The 16,263-nt window shown below is 47.0% G+C and overlaps 1 protein-coding gene across 2 annotated transcripts in view; it reads right to left on the reverse strand.

Annotated features, from left to right (window-relative positions):
- The window catches only part of CSNK1G1 (casein kinase 1 gamma 1), a 102,329-nt gene that overhangs the window by 69,892 nt on the left and 16,174 nt on the right, over positions 1 to 16,263 (reverse strand). Inside the window, exons 1-2 of one of the 2 annotated variants that reach the window (XM_040569574.1) lie at positions 14,887 to 15,798; positions 14,450 to 14,557 (exon numbers count right to left, since the gene is read on the reverse strand). The gene's annotated coding sequence lies outside the window, so the exon portion shown is untranslated. Of the gene's footprint in view, positions 1 to 14,449; positions 14,558 to 14,886; positions 15,799 to 16,263 lie in introns of those variants that run through there. The other variant, XM_040569573.1, reaches the window with a different exon arrangement.

The following is a 16,263-nucleotide window of genomic DNA, read 5'->3' on the forward strand; positions in this document are numbered from 1 at the left end:
GTTACCTACATTTTGTTTGCAGCTAAGCTACTTCTCAAGGAGGAAACCATGTACCTGAGAGCACACGGAGAGAAATCTCCCGAAGCCCTTAATGCACTGTTAGGACGCAGGCAGAGGTGACAAACCTTGCAGCCACATACACAGGTCAGAGAGCACAATGCAGCAGAAGAGGAAAGAATCGATGCTCACAGTTAAGAAATGATGCTTGTTTAGGGCTGATAAATATGTTGCTACAGTATAAGCAAATCTAAAAGCTACATTCAAGAAAGGACAGCAGCTCCCAGCACACCAATTCCCTGCCGCAAGCACCTCATTCTCCCCCAGCCCTCTGTTTTTGTAGGGCCAGGTTTTTACCGGTAAAGCTCGCTTCAGTTAAAAAGGGATTCTGTAGCACTAAGCAGGCAGGCAAAAAAGTTGACTAGACGTCTCTGCATTGTCTTCTTCAGTCCTTTGTTAACCCCAGGAACAATTTTTACAGACAGAGCTTAATACTTAAGGCACTGTTACACTCGGAGCCTGAAACCTGCCACAGTAATCTGTCTGTCCTTACCATTAAGGGATTATAAAAACTTCATGAAGTCTTCGCTGCAGCTGTGCTATACTCCCAAAACAAGCTGTCAAAAAACCCCAAGCCCACCTATCCTACAGGGTAGCATCCTTATAGCCCATCAAGAATAACCTTTTCCTTTCTCTGAAATTTAAGATTTGCTTTTTTCCAAGCTCTCAACTGTGTATCCTTATGAAGCAGTTTAGCTGTCAAAAGAGACTGATTTTGATAGTTACACAATTGAAAAGGTGCCAAGAGTGACACACAGACAAAGAAAAATACCTGCTGGAGATGTACAGCCCCCTTGCAGGAGGGCTACGAGATGCTTAGGAGCTCTGTGACAGTTTTGTGGAATAATCCAGCCTCTCGCTTTTTTACCAAGCAAAGGTCACTGCTGTGGTTTTGCTGGCAGCTACAAGCTGCCTCCTCCCAGTGCAAGGTACAGGCTTGGTTACTGGTTTCATTCTGTGCCCACCAGCGGCAGGATAGGCTACACCTACGCAAACACCGCCAGCTCCATAAAAACCTGCACTTCCTCAGCAGAGCAATTAGATATCATAATTTCAAGATACACAATTAGACGATTACATATGTTCAGAGAGTTAACGTTTGTACCTAGTTACTCCCTTGATATGGCTAGGACCCAGCCCAGATCATTGACCCACAGGGAAAGCCAAGATGAAGTTGACAGCAGTTTGAAAATTTTCATGTGCTGGAAGAGTGCTTCTTCCAGATGTAGCAGAAGGAACTGTCGTTCTTCTACTCGTGCTTCACGAGGCACAGCTTCTTGGTAAAGGCACTCGCAGGAGGTCTGTGTGGCACTCTGTGCTGACAGACATGACGCAGAGATGCTTGACGCCTGGGTGGCACGAGGAGAGCAAGAGATAGCAACAAGTACTATCTGGTTTCTCAAACTTGTCTTGAGATAAGCTGTGGAGATTGCTTTTGGCTATACCCACTTAGCCAACACAGTCAAGTTTCTCCCTTTTCTTAAGGACACAGTAATTGCACAAACTCAGTAATGCAGACCTCTGCAGCTGGTACCAATACCCCTCTGTCTGCATCCCAGCACCACACAATGCTTATTTCTAAGATAAACAAATAGTATTTTAGTAGTAAATAAACATCTCAGCTGCCTTAACGCATTTGCCAGGCCATCTTGCCTCCTCCTACCCAGATTTAAACCCCCCGGGCCAGAGGAGGTCACCACTGAGGTCACCGAATGCGGAGAACAGGCACACCACGAGGTGCCTGCCGTTCCCCTCGCCCCGAATGGGCATTTCCACACGTTGCATCAGAACCGACACGACGGGATGCCCACCTACAGCGCGCTCGGTTTCGAGCAATGACTGCGAGCAGCAGAAACAAGCAGCACTGACACAATCGTTCAGGCTTGCAGGCATTTGACGTAACAATGTCAGCTTAAGGAAATGCTGTGCAGGTTAGCAGGGGAAAAGGGGAGAAGAGATTTTTCCAGTTTCGAAGAGGCAATTTCACAAGCCAGCTTTTCCTTGTTCTCTTCTTTCCCTCATGTTACGGACTTTGCACAGCTCATGACCTGGCTCCTCTGTTTGCTGTAAACTTGAGAAATGCCTATATAAAGCAAACATTATGCCAAAACAAACAAATCGTCCACCCACTTATGGTCCGGCAATTTAATCAGAAGGAAAGGCAAGGCACGTACCTGTAGAGGCCAGCCAGTATGAACATGAGTAAAGCCAAGTCTTGCTGTTAAAAAAAGGAAGCACTTTGCTCCGTTCCTAAAGAAATTAGATTTGTGTTGGCCTCAGATGTGTCAGTATTCCTGTTTTGCAAGCTTCTGAATCCATTCACGCGTTTCAATCCCATCTGACAAAGTTTTCAAAGACCTTCCATTTCTGCAGCTGTTCTGACAAAGCCAGAGGAGAGATCCACACATGTTCCCTCACCGAAGAAATAACGAAGCACGAGCCCCATTACACAGCAGAACACAAAGGAACGCACACGGGAGAAGAGTCCCAACAGCACACAAAAGAGCTGCAGGAAAAGAGTGACCGTCAGTCCCCAGAGAAGCTCCTGAGGGATGCTCCCAGCCTATATCGATGCCTGCCCCGTTCTTCTGGGAAGTCCCAAGGTGAAAGCTTGATGAAAGTCTATTGCCCTAAAGTTTGTGGAGTACAACAAACAATGAAATTTAAGATGAATTTCAATGTTTTTTTCTGAGCAGCCAACTCCAGAGCCATTCCTTAAGAACAGGATTGCTGAGGGATGAGTGAACAGAAAAGGGAAAAAGGAAGCTGAGAAGTATTTTGATGGTCCAATTGAAAACAAGCATCCAATGCAATCTTATGCTAAGAAGGCTTGTACTATCCTTTGGTCTCCAAAACAGAACACCACAAAAACGCAAGGAAGTTTTAATTGTAGTAAGAAGAGCTCCATGCAACTTTATTTCCCATCCTGTAATGGCATCACAGTTAGCAGCATTGCAGAGAGAAGCCTAACGATTTCTCAAGAACCCAAACAAGTCCCTGTAATAACATGAAGGCATGACTTTGGTGTAAAGAGATTAGAAGATATCTCGTGGCTTCCCCTGAATTACCACTGGGGAGAAACCAAAGCCAATGCCCAAAGAAATAAACAACACGCAAGGAGCAACGAGCAGAGGAAGCCACTGGTTCCTGAAGCCCAAGGAGAATGTGGATACATTTGGGGAAAATATTTCTCACTATGAATCGTGCCTGGCTACAAACAGACTGACTTTCAAATTGGAAACCAGACTAGCTGAATGCATGCCTCTTCCCATTTTGCTTATCCATAGTATCAGCCTCCAGGATTTTCTGCCGATTTGACATTTTGCTGCTCAAAGCCTAACCTTCTGAAGTCCCAAACATCACCCTTGCAACGACCTGCAGCCATTCCAGCTTCCCATGCAGCTACCAACAGGAAACCAAAAAGATTCTTGAAAGCCCTCTATTCTGCACTTTCACATCCATCTAGATTTAAAGTTGCTTGAGAGACTTCAGCACAGAACCACGAGGATGACTAAGGAAGTGGAGCATCTCCCTGACAAGGGAAGGCTGAGGGAGCTGGGTCTCTTTGGCTTGGAGAAGAGGAGACTGATGGGTGACCTTATTGATGTTTGTAAATATGTAAAGGGTGAGTGTCAGGAGGATGGAGCCAGGCTCTTCTCGGTGACATCCAATGATAGGACACGGGGCAATGGGTGCAAGCTGGAACACAGGAGGTTCCACTTAAATAAGAGACAAAACTTTTTCACGGTAAGGGTGACAGAGCACCTTCAGCCTGGATTTTGTGGATAGAGGTGAGTCTTCTCACGACGCGAGGCCAATACAACACTTGAGCAATTTCAGACATCCCTTCAGGTTATTGTTACATATTTTGTGTTTTATACTTGTTGGTTCCATAGTCTCTTCAGGATGTCTCCAATGCTCGGGTGTCCAGCTGCACGTCAAGGACATCCCCGGCTCCTAGGGGCAGTTCCCAGGCCACGGGATGAGCTCCTGGCCTGGACCCCAGCCTGGCAGACATGGCTCCTGTCAGCGTGGAGCAGCCATCTCACATCAGCATTGTCTCACCACAGCCAGGTGACCTCTGGCAGTGCTGACATCAGGGGTACCTGGAGACCCTTGTGATGCCACCACAGAGTCACTATCACCCTACAACCTCACAAAAGGTGGCTGGCTATAAATACCCCGAGCAGCGCGTCTGCGGCCAGTCCGGCTGGCGGTACTCGAGAGCTCGAGGTCCCATTGCTGGAAAGCGAGAGACAGAGGTGTTGCACGAGGCACACACGAAGCCCTTTTTTTTGCACGTGAGCCATCGAGGTCCTTCGGTAATGTTATCAAATATCTATACCTATAAAGACCTCACCTATCCTAAGTATAGTCTTGCCTTCGAAGTATAACCTATCATAAGCAGAGTTGCCATTATAATAGCAATGGTTGTAGTCCATACTAAGAATATTTACCGCTCTAGTACTATAGACAACTTGGATGAACCTAGAAAGTTCATGTGTACTTGCTGCTAGAATATTTTCTTTCTGCTTCTCTCTGTACTAGTCCTGCTGGTGGCACGCGAGGCATCAAGGTCCAGCCAGCGAGACGTGAGGCGGCGAGGTCTTGCCAGTGACCTGGAGGGGAGGTGCTGAAGACCGGCGGCTGCTGATAACCACCTGGCACCAGGGCAGCCTACCACCGGGGAAGACCATCTCTACACGAGGGCAGCTGCAGGCGCCATGAATCAGCAACCGCAGGAGCAGCCAGAGGAGGCCCCTGGGGACGAGATGTGCCCCATCTGCCTGGGCCAGCTGTCCAGCGCAGCTTGTGTAGACCCCTGCAGGCACTCCTTCTGCCTGCAGTGCATCCAGTCCTGGGCCGCTCAAAGCGCCACCTGCCCGCTGTGCCGCGGGCCTATTGAGGCCATCGTGCGCCTGCTGCCACCCGCCCAGCACGACGCCTTAGCCCACCAGCCCCGCAGAAGACTGCATCGCAACGCGAGGATGGGGCGGCAGCAGCAGCAGCGGCGGCAGGAGAGGAGCCCTTCCAACCACCGCTCCCGCAGCGTCTCGCCCCAGCGCAGGGAGCGCAGCCCTGCTGAAGCACAGCAGCTCATCCGAAGACGCTCCCGGCGTTTCGAGCAGGACAGGCACGTGCTGCTACAGTCCCTGTGGTACTCCGACGGCGACGACGACGACATAGCCTGGCTTCGTCGGATCCAACAGGAGGAGCCAGGATCTGGCGACCACGCAGGCCGCCAGGCCAGGCCCCGCAACTGAGCAGGCGGGGCCGCGCCTCACGTGGGGACAGGCTGGGGGTGGCAGCCACAATTACTCCACTATTAAATTATGACTTTTCCACCCTGCAAAGCCTCTGCCTGCACTTCTTCCTGCATAGGTCGGGGGGGGGGGGGGGGGGGGGAGGGGGGGGCTGAACACAGCCCTCTCCCACTGTCCATGCCGCAAAGTGGTTTGGCGATGTCTGCTGTTGACGGGGAATGCCTGCAAGTGGCGGGTCCCCAAGTGAGACTTGGGGATGAGAAGTCGTTTGGGGGATGAGAAGTCATCATGGGAATGGGAAGGCGTTGGGGATGGGAGCAGCCCACAAAGGTGACCTGGCCCGACTGGGAAAAAGGCTGACAGCAAAAGTCTCCTAAAAGCCTGGCAGAAGAGAATGCTTGCCAGCTGGGGAACCGGGCCTGGCAACCTGCAGCATCTTTGGAAGGTGCTGCTGGCCTCCTGCAAGTGCAGCCTAAGGGTACCTAAGAACCAGAGACTTCCTGAAGATACCACCACCAAGGGCAAAAGTAAGGAACTAGAAGAGCAACGGGCTGTCTGAGAAGGAGGAATTGCTCTGGGAAAGGTGCCATTCTCAGAGACTGGGAAGCAGCAGTGTCTATCGCTTGTCTCAGGTGAAACACAGAAATTAGCAGCGTCTTTCGGCTGCTCAAAGGAGGTGGTGTCCTATGCCTTCTTCTGTCTCTTTTGATAGAAAAAGGACTCCTTTTCCACCCAAAATGGAGCGCCTCTCTCCCTCAGAACTTCCTGTGCTGCACAAACTGTTTTTGCCTACACGCCATCCAAAACCCACTGAACCTTTTCTGGGGATGCGTGGCTGACTCCCAGCTCCGTGATGAGAATCTCACGTCTCTGAAGTGACACTTTGTTCTTGATTCATTGGGGCCCACTCCTGGGTTCGGTCTCTTCTGAGATGGCTTTTCTTAATTAGCCTGATACCTCTCTCAATGCTTGCCTTTAATCACAGAATATTGCCTAGTGGTGATTTGTGGTCAACGGCTGCCCGGGGGTTGTGGAGTCTCCTTCCCTGGAGACTTTCAAAATCCGCTTGGACGAGTTCCTTTATGGCCTGATTTAGGTGTTCCTGCTCCAGCAGGGGGATTGGACTACATGATCTTTCACGGTCCCTTCCAATCCCTAACATTCTGTGATTCTGTGAAAAGTTCACCTTTTAAATTAAGAACAGGTATTTGCAGAAAATGCAGATCCTGATGATGACATCAGTTTGCCCTAAAACACACGGCCTTTTGCTTGAAGATTTCTTCATGTGGAGCTTTCACATTCATTTCATGAGTGCCAATCTCATGGAGCACAGACAAGATCTTATTCCATCCCGTTACTCTTAATACCATAGTACAAATTATTTTTCTCTTCCCTCCTTCACCACCAAAACCACTAGTGCAGTGACCCTGCAGGCTGCCAAAAAAAAGTGAAAAATAGTTAAATTAGGAGTATAAAGCAACCTAATGTTCCAAATTGGCTCCTAAGGCCATCAGATTTCTTGTTTCAATCATCTGGGGGCTAAATTTTTCCGTAGGAAGCCCAAAGCTTTCTCGGACAAACCGGTACAGAGCTGTTAATAATAAAAACACATAAGGTTTCGATCAATCAGAAGTGATATTTTGTCCCATGCAAACTTACCTCCTAACCGCAGAGAAGTCATACCACTTGTGCTACCAAACGTCTTTCTGCTCTCTGAAAGGCACCAAAGTCCCATCCAAACCCCTCCCCACAAACAAATCTTCGGGTAAATTAAGAAATGGCTGACCCTCTGAAACCCTGTCTCCCAGAACTGCAGATCATGTTTGGGCACTATCTTTAAACTGTGTTTTTTCAAGATTAAGTGACTTCATTACTCTGTCCGTTCCCTTCCATGCAAACAATATTTTTTTCAGCCTTCTCGAGGGTTTAAGTCCAATTCTTCAGCCTATAAAGCAGCTCTTCCACAAGAGAAAATAAAGGAGCAGGGCAGCATCTCTTGATAGCATCTATATACAATGCCCAATATTCGCCTGTACATCACCCGTCAAAGTTGTCAAAAGTCACCTTTTGTGCTTTGAAACCTGAAAGCTGGTGTGGCCAGCTTAGACGTCCACATCAGAAAAATCCCTTCTTTTGCTAAGTGACATTTCCATTGATATATAAGAACAAGAAGCAATAGAACAAGAACTGGAGGATACCGTTCTCCCACAGACACCGTATGAATTTGATTCGCTTTCAGCTGGAGAAAGAAGTTGAGGAGAGACGGGCACTGAGGACAATCTGACATCTGCTTCCTTTAAAGGAAACGCTAAAAACTGGACTTCAACATTAAAACAAAATAAACTCTCAATCCTGGTGGTCTGACAGTCATACCTCTGCGGAACGAGCCTCGGGACAAGGTGAAACTGTGCGTGGAAGAGGGGAAAGCCTACCTAAATTCATTCCATCGTGGTCTGGGGTGGATCCTTGCTTGACCACGTCTACAGAGCCCAGACAGATGTCAAGCAACTGCCACAGCCTTGGCAGGTGAGCTACAGAAGCTTCATTACCTACCCTTGTTACAGTGATGAGCTACAAGATCGCAAACTTCTGCAGCTGCTAGAGGAAGAGCAGACAACAGCAACTGTATATTTGCCTTTAGAAATTGCTTAATCCAGGAATTATTGTTGGATTACTGTGCTAGGTGCATGTTAGTGGTGGGTTTTGTTTTTACAAAACGTCAGTTACTGTACAACAGTTTTTATAATTTGAGTATTTGTATAAGAAAGCAGATTATACCTGATCCACCTGGTGATCATATATATATTACATCAATTAATTAGCTTTCGTTTTCCTGGTGTTCCCACACACACACACCCTGTCTGAGCAAAATCAGTGAGGCTAAGCAAGCATCCATGCATCGCTTGAAAACAGCCTTCCCAGATCTATTTATGACAGCGTAACAACAGAGTTTGGGTGCGAGTGAAAGCTCCATATGTACTCTGTTTCTGGTTTTTTTCTTACAGCAGCTCGGATACATGGTGACATGTTTAATATTCCATAAGCTGTAAGCGCTGAAGCACAGTGAGAAGGTTCAAGGTGATGAGAAAAACTTCCAAAGCCTTCAAAGTGAAACACAATTAAGCATTACCTCCAGATTTCTCATAACCTGAGGGAAGAAAGCTGCATGCAAACCTTTCTCAGCCAGCCATCTGTTTATCCCTGTAACATTTTCTATCTGTTTTGCACACTGTTCTTAGTGGCCAACTTCAGGTGAATCCCCAAGCGGCTCCACAAAACCTCTAAAGCACCCAGCAAGTCTGAAACGCTGCCTCCACACCGCAGTTCAGACTCCTCCACCCCATCCCCAGGGATGTAGCAGACCATGATCAGCCTAGGCTGCAACAACCTTCGTAGTTTAGCAGCCAGACCAAGGCGTGAAAACTGAAATTAAGCAGAGACGAGGCAACTCCAGCCCCAAGAGGCCTCCCCCAGAGCCAGGAGCCTTAGGTCGGGGTCACGCCTTTTCAGCCAAAAGCTCGTAGGCAGCACCCTGCCCACGAGGCAGGGCAGCTTCACAGGCGGTACCAGCCGATGTGCCTGGGGACAGACCTGCAGCTCCCCAGGCAATGGGAGGCGCCAAGCATGAATGTTCCCAAGCCGCCGCCACCTCCCTGGTCCCATGCACTGCATCCTGACCTTGCCTGGTGCTAGCCTCCGACCTGCCCACGTCCCAGGAGGGAAGACAATGCAAGCCAAAGCCAGGCTTCAGCTGCCTCCTGGGGGCTGCAGGAGACAGACGAGCTGGTTAGAAGGGGCAGGGAGCCCTCAGCACGATCACAGAACGGTTTGGGTTGGAAGGGACTCAAAGTCCATCTAGCTCCAGCCCCCTGCCATGGGCAGGGATGCTTCGCACCAGCCCAGGCTGCCCAAAGCCCCATCCAGCCTGGCCTTGGGCACTTTTGTGGTCCATATACACCAGAAGTGTTTTAAAGACTGCTTAACCCATTTAACATCTACTTACCCTCAAAGGCACGCTCCTGCTCCTCCATCCATCAAACCCTCTCAGTCTCTCCAGGCTCTAGCACTCATTTGACCTCTCGGCAAGCCAATTCACCTACCAGAATTGAACGGCTTTCCATCAGGTTCCTGAGCTGAATCCCTACTGAGAGGTTAAAAAAGCCTTGGAGAAAGCCTGAGGAAAGCTACAGGTGGATGCTGTCATCCTTCTCAGCAACAGCAAGCTGTCACAGCGCTGTTCTGTTAAATGAACAGTTAAGAAGCTTGCAGACAATTGGACATTATGATTCCTCTAACAACTCAAAACAGACGCATGTTTGAGGGGTTTAGCTACTGAAAGTTACCAAACAGGGGAAGCGCTTTTTGTATGCTTTATAATAGCAGCATGCCAAGGACATAAAGGCTTTCCTTTGTGTTAACTGCAGTAGCAACAGCTTTCGCTAGAACTGCAGCCACATCTTCCACCCTCACACATTTTTGAAACACTAGGATGTGGCACAGCCTGCCTCCCCCTTCCCACTGGGGGAAGCTAGGACAGCAGACGCTGAACTTCAATTATTTAGTTGATGTTTCAATTCAATGTAATATTTCAGTTATCAACTTCAGATAGTAAGCAAAATAATTCAATACCATCTCCTTTTTGATATCTAGAATATACTTAAAGGAGGAGCTTGTTGTGCAAGGATGACAACATCAGGTGACAGCAGTAAAATCCAGCAAGCACATTGCTCACAAGCTCATTTTAGCAAGGCCTTACTGTAAGTATCATCATGCACTGGTTCTGAAAATTACTGAAAGTACGAGCCTGATGCAAGCAGCACAAGGGGATAGGAGTTTGAAGCATTACTTTGAGTACTAGCCTCACACCTCACTAGAGGAGAAGGATATTCAAGTTACCTCCCCCTTAAGCTGTGTCAAAACTTTGTGGGAGGCATCTAGAATTTCTGAAAGAGCACCAAAACAAAGGCTAACACATGCTGGAATCCCTAAATGAGAAGGCTGGAGCATGTGCACCATGTCCTGAAGCATTTCTGGTACTAGATAATCATCATTTCCAGCAGAAGCATCTCTAACCTAAACCAGCAGATACTGAGACCTCTGAAACCATTTGCAGAGCTGTACTTCTCCACCCCACATGCACTTCTCAAGTACAGATAAAGAATTTCTGATGTCTAAATCTAAACCTATTAAAAAAAATTTAGAATTGTTACCCCTTGTCCTGTCTTTATCCTCCATAAAACACTGGGGCATTCTTTCCACCCACCACTGAAACTGAGGCAGGAGTCGGTTTCCCATTGAACTGTGAAATAATCAGCCCAGCAAAGACCAAGGGCTGACAAGAGGTGACCTACAGGTATGTAAGACACCTTGCTGACAACCAGAATTCACAGCAGGATCTGCACGGCTGCGGATCCACCAGACAGACCCAGCCCATACAGCCTTAATTGCCCAAGCCATGTTAACCCTCATTAGACAGCTCAACTTCCCTCCTCCCGACCCACCTTAAAACACCACATTTATGGAAACATTAAAAACCATGGAAAAGGCCTTGTACCACAAAAAATAAGGATCCATCGTTGCTAAATGAAACTGCAAGGCTTGCACTGGGTTCTTAGTGAGAAAATGGAAATCATGCTGACATACAATTGTTCCACCCCCGGGTTCGCCTTCACACATTTCTTACAGGTCAATTTTAAAGAATTAAGTCTTGTTCAGCTAAACATCTGGTGGCTGTTGCTAGAGGAAACAGACTATCTGCAACATTTGAGCAAAAATAATGAGTTACATAAAAGCCAGACCGCATAAGGAAGAACAAGCGTTTTGCCAGCCTACGAATCTCAAACATTACATGAACCCGTATGTTTAATTTTGGGGTTAGAATATCATGAAGTTAACCTGTATGCATTACAAAAGCAATAAAGATTCAAGTTTTTGCTAAGTGTATGGAAATATAATCGTGCTGTATTGTAATTAACCTTCTGGCTAGCAGCTGTCCTCGAGAGCTTCCTTAGGCAGTCTGCTAGAGATGAGTTACAGCTCGGGGTGGACCAGTTCAGCTCCAGGCATTTTCAGGCTCAGATCAAGTCTGTACAAGCTGAAGAGTTAAACAGGGTGGTTTTGGTCATTAACATTTTGAGTTAGGCCCCCCATACTTAGCGGAAGAATATTTTCCTGTAGCTGCTGAGCACCTTTTTGGTCACTGTCCCCTTGTCCTTCTGGGTATATCAGTGCTTTACAACCAACACCTAACAGGTGAAGCCACACTGTGCCGAACTGGAGGTGTGACTGTGGAAAGAGTTCATAGCTGAAAAGGAACCCTAATGGCATCACCACTTGAGTCCCCAAGACACCTTATAAGATTACAGATCTTTGATACAGGCTCCACAGATCATGAAGTCCCACAACAGGGGAGGCAGCATTCCCAAGAACATCTCAAACAGCGTAACTTGAATATACTGGAATTGCACTTCACATTATGTACCTTTCTACAAATAGATATTGCTGTTCTTTGAGGAGAGCTTCAGCACTTAAATAATCCAGAAGCCTGATGGATGACTAATACAACTAGAAAGCTTCGCATGCAGAAGGATATTTTAGCTACCACAAATCATCAGGATGACTCTCAGTGCACAGCCCCAGAGCAGCAGAGGCACCCATGGGTTTCACTGCTGTCCCCCTCTTTGGGCACCGAGGCTCAGGCTTTGGGTCCAGCTGGCTTGCGTTGGTATTGCATGGAGAAGTCCACCTGCAACCCACCCCAATCGATTTGATGGCACAGTACCGTCCGGCACAAGCCACCACTGGGCCAGGTCTACCACATACCGGCACGTACCGCATCTACTACAAGGCAGAAAGCCACTCCAAAGCTCCACTTACTGAGCACAGCAGAGATGTGCCACACAAGCAACTGCTCAATCTGGGAATTTCACCATTTAATCAGCTGCTGTTGCTCCTGTTCATCTGTGCCACCTGGGATAAAATCTGGTCCTAAAGCCACACTCCTCAAACTTAAGGTGGCACTGCGGGTTCGCCAAGCACGCTGGAGGAAAACAGGGCAGGCTGGGGAGCTAGCCCCTCTCTTGTACAGCCAAAACCTGTTTTCACAGCATAGACACACAAGCAGAAGGGCCTGGCACAGGTTTCACTGGAGCTGGGAAGAGTCATGCCGGTGTGCCTCTGCTTGGGGATCCCAACAGAGGGAGCGTGCAGATGGAGGCTCCCTGAATGGGTAAGGTGCTGGCTTACCCAGGAGCATGGGGGAATGAAAGTCGTGAAATAGGAAAACCAGAGCTGGTTTAAGTGTTAAAATACACAGAAAGATAAGACAGGAGGCAGGAACAGGATACAAGCGTAGGCAGCTCGGGAGCAAGATCTGTGGCTGAGACAGCAGCACTTTTCAGTGTCTTGGAACCGATAAAGAGTTTCAGTAATGCATTATCAACAATCAGAAAACAACATGCACTTGGGTCTCCTCAGCATCTGATCTCACATTCACATTGCCTAGCAGTCTGTGCTAAAAATCTACATCTTTGTGTCAGTGGCTGAACAGAAAGCAAGCGAGGGAGGCAAGTTAAAACATTGTGAGCTGGGCAGAAGCTTCTCTCAAGCTGAAAAGCACACTATGATCCCAAACCCCGTGGAAATGGTTTCATCTGATAAAAAAGTTCTCAAGATCCCAGACTTGCAGGTAGGGAAGAAGAAAAACAAGCCAGTGACTTCTGTCATGAAAGAAACCCTCCGCAACATCACATCAACAAAGTGGGCTGCTTCAGACTCCAGGGGCTTGCTTATCTTTAAGACAAAACAATATAAAAACGAAGCAGAGTCAGATGCCTACAGTCTCTGCTGCGTTCATATGAAGATATTAAAAGCACTGTACTGCACCAGCCTGAATTGCTCAAACTAAAGACTTTTCAAACAATTAATGGCACTCCTACTACTGGCACCAAAAAGAGATAAATCAGTTTCAGGGGATGAAACTGCATAATAATTGGACATACCATACAAAGCAAAATTGAAAACCGATTTCTCCTCCAGGCTTGAAGCTACTGAAAGCATCGAACTATCAGCTGCTCATTTGTTCCCCCTGCCCCCATTGAAATTACCAAAAGTCAAAAGTTTATTAGGCTGTCTACACAAAGTTTAACTACACAAAGTTTAAAATGAAAATTACAATTTAGAAAGAATTTGTTTTGTGAAGCCATTTTGTTCAAAAGTAGAAACAGTACCCCAAAAGGATGAGACCATTAAGATCTGAAACCAAAGACCCAAAGCATTTAATCACTATTACTTAGTCTGCACTGGCTTACGTTCAAACAACAACAGAAAAAAGTTTGTTGCCTTTTTTCAGAAGCCCAGAAAGGAAACTGTAGTGCCACTTTCACTCCTGCAGTATTCATTACAAACACCCCAAAAACGCATGCCAAGCAGAGGCACATTGCTCTCTCAAGGTCCTCTCTTACCAAACCAAAACACTTGCTTTTTTGTTTACTTTCATCACTACCACCTGTTTTGTGAAGTCAAGGTATCTATCCACACTGACATCAAATACCCACCTATGAACGTTATTTCCTTTGCTTTCTCTGTTCTGGAGAAGAAAACTCAGCATCTTTCGAGTTTTTTATTAAAATTAACCGATGAAACGAGCAGAATAGGCAACCCGGCCCATATTTTACACATCACACCAGAACAAATGCTCATTTACAAAGCACATCAATTCTCCTCTTGGTAACAGAGTTAAAACACTTGTCTAGAAGCTTCAGCTCCTCACAAAAGACTTTGGACTCTCCCTGACTATCCTGCCCCATTTCCTTGTTGAAGATATTCATTGTTGACAGGCAGCATTGCAGCTACCTAGTTTTCAGCTCAACATGCACATTTCTAAAAATAAATAAAGCTACAGAAAGTAGATCAGAGATGCAAGTTCCCAGAGAAGTTACCTCAGGCAAGAAAAATGCTGGCAAAACTGAAAGAAAATACTAAAAAGGAAATAAGGCATAGGAATTGAACTACTTGCATTTGGGTCTCCTGGCATAACTCCACAGACTTAATAATTAGAAACTTCTTAGGAACAGAGGTAAGAGCTGCATGCTAAGACCCTCCAGAATATGAAGCCACATGGTACTCACCACACGTGTTGCAATTCACTTCTTGTGTTTGCTATCTGAAATCACAGGGCAGGAAGTGCTGGGGCATAGGAGCAGCACAGCAGCTAGCCAGTCATATCTGTAATGAATCTGGAAGGCAAAAGAAAACATTTTAGAAAATCTAAAGGCAACAGCTAAAGCTAGCAACTTCCAATCTTGCTTTATTCTGCTAAGAAATAAAAACTTGGTTTACAGTTTTCAGTTTAATACAACTTCCATGTGTACTGCAGGAGAAACTGAGCCAAACAGCACTTCCTACAGAAAAAAAACTAGTATTTCTTCTTACCCCCGTGTCTCGGCAAACTAAGAGCCTTCTGTGCAATAACATGAACTTCAGAAGACAACAGGGTTTTCTTAAAACACGAGTTTCCGTCTCTGGAAATTCTGCCTTTTGTTTTTGGTAAACTGCATTTCCCCACCTTGGGAAACAGGTTCCCAAACATGCAGCAGCATCCCTGGGCTGACTACACCTCCTGCGATGCTCCAGGCAGTTTGGTCAGCACAAGAGGCTTTGTTTGTTTGCGCCTTTTTCCTCAAAAAAAAACCACCCTCCAGTACATGTAGCCCCTGTGACAGGGAGGTGAAGGTTGAACCAAAATGAAACTGTTTCAAAATATTTCTGGAAAGCTCTGCTTCGAATGAGCAAATAGAGGTTACTCTGTTCTGCATTCAAAACTTAGGTGCTTAACTTCCTTTGGAGAAAGAGCATGGGCTGTTCTAACCAAAATCACGATTTTAAAAGCAACTTCAAGTTCCAAAAAAACCCTGACAGTCCACTCAAAACAGGCCCCAAAACGCTGCAGTGCCATGTCAGACTCCCTTACACGTGCTGCTCTGCAATGGACTACAAGCAACCAGGCTCCCTAATGTCCAGGGGCATGCAAAGCTAGCAGTTTTATTTTATTTTCATAACTATCACTGGAGGGGAAGTTTAAGGGTCTATATGGCCCCCTCCATCTGCTTGTTCTGTAGGCACATGGGGAGAACTGGTCCCCCTACGCTGGCCACTGCAGAAGCAGATGTCTGTCACTTGGCCTGCACTCTATGTCAGCCAGGAGCGTATTTCTCCCATTTCCAACATCAAGTACAAGATACAAAGTCATCACCGTGCTGCCAGGAGGCACCACTTTGACCAAAGCACACAAGGTTTTGGTCCCCCTCTGCCCTGTACTGTTATAAACCTGTTGCCAGTCCAGCCTAAGTCACACACATGTTCCTCCAGAGGCGTTCACCACCTCTCTCCTCGAGGAACTATGGGGATTGCTCATTGGCATTGCACGGGACTTCAGAAGTCCCGCTGAGCTCACAGCGGGCATCGTTATTAATCCTCGCCTACAATTACCCAGCACCAGCTTGTCAATGAAGCCACCCAGGCGAGGAAAACACAGCACAGCCCAACCACTCCAGCGCACAGCCATTCCAGTGGAATGAAGAGGCGTGAGGTTGAGTACATCCCCCAATATTTTATTGGGAAGCACGTAAGGCAAACTTCAAGTAGAACTGCTTTACGTGATTTGACCAGGCCAAAGGCTACAGCAAGGAAGAACCGGCCAAACTCGTCCCAATCCAAGCCCTACAAGAAACAGAAAATTGTGAGTCCTCTATTCACAGCAGAGGAGGGGTTGCAGCGTCCTCCAGTTACTTGACAAAGTACCGAGCAGCACTCCTGGGCAAAGGGTAGGAGCAGACCATTAACATGGCAGTCCACGTATTTAAACGCTGAGCACCTTTAGCCCAGTGAAGCTTGCTCTTTCACCACCTTGAACATGCCCTAGTTAAACTTACAAGGAAAACAG

This window comes from Cygnus olor, chromosome 11, assembly GCF_009769625.2.
Source record: "Cygnus olor isolate bCygOlo1 chromosome 11, bCygOlo1.pri.v2, whole genome shotgun sequence".
Taxonomy (NCBI): domain Eukaryota; kingdom Metazoa; phylum Chordata; class Aves; order Anseriformes; family Anatidae; genus Cygnus; species Cygnus olor.